General features: G+C 35.5%; 1 non-coding gene across 1 annotated transcript; it reads left to right on the top strand.

The window, feature by feature from the left end:
- The first annotated feature begins 529 nt into the window (after positions 1–529).
- Positions 530–602, top strand: Trnaa-agc. Its single transcript has one exon. It is a non-coding gene; the product is annotated as a tRNA-Ala (tRNA).
- Positions 603–959: the final 357 nt, after the last annotated feature.

Raw genomic sequence — 959 nt, 5'->3', positions numbered from 1 at the left:
GTGTATTGAACCTCTGAAAATTGCTTCTCTTGATAGAACCTCTAATAAGATGATTGGAGTTATTCTCGTGTGCAGGTTTATTCCTGCTTCAATCTGAATACTTTAGGAATTTATTCGTCAAATAAATAGTTTTTTTACAACACTTCTCTTTAACTTCACTTCTTGTTTGTCTGTCTGTTTGTCTGTCTGTCTGCTACAAATCTTGTGATCAAAATTTAATACACTTTATGAGAAATTCATGGTACATCTTTAAGATTGGAGACACTGGATTCTCTGGAAGTGTTGTCTTTAAAAAGTAATTTTTAAACGCATATTATTATTTCATCATTTGTTACCTATTGTTTTTATTCAATGAGGTCGTAGATTTGTCATATATGTTGATTGTAAGTTGAACAATAAATTCGCGGCTGCTTTTGAATTTTATTTTGTGGTAAGAATAATGTTGCCTTTTTCAAGTTTTCTTTTAGATGCCATCATTGTTACTTGGATGATAGCTTTGAGTACATATAAGTAAGTTCAAAAAGATATCGGGGCTGTAGCTCAAATGGTAGAGCGCTCGCTTAGCATGCGAGAAGTACGGGGATCGATACCCCGCAGCTCCAAGGTTATAATTTTGAAGCAATCCTCAAAATCATCCTATGTAAACAACTCAAATTATCTTCCTGTATAATTATATTATACTTTACAAACTTCGGTCTGTGTGTCGAAGAAAATCCAGCAGCTCCCAGCCAAACTTCATCAGTAAAACAAATTAACTAATTTCTGCTTCATTTTTGTAAACCCGGCATTAAAAGCACACTGTACCCTTGCACTGATTCCAGTGTATCCGTAGAAGAATAGGTGACTCATATTGTTGAAATAGTGACTCATTTTCAGCACTCGTAACGATTTCTGATAGTACGGCCTCATTCTTGTAAAACTCCTGCAGAAACGTGCTCTCTACCCACAACTCCGGGCCT

The sequence above is a fragment of the Hyalella azteca genome, unplaced genomic scaffold, assembly GCF_000764305.2.
Source record: "Hyalella azteca isolate HAZT.00-mixed unplaced genomic scaffold, Hazt_2.0.2 contig13692, whole genome shotgun sequence".
Lineage (NCBI taxonomy): Eukaryota > Metazoa > Arthropoda > Malacostraca > Amphipoda > Hyalellidae > Hyalella > Hyalella azteca.
This window is presented reverse-complemented; position numbering and strand designations above follow the sequence as displayed.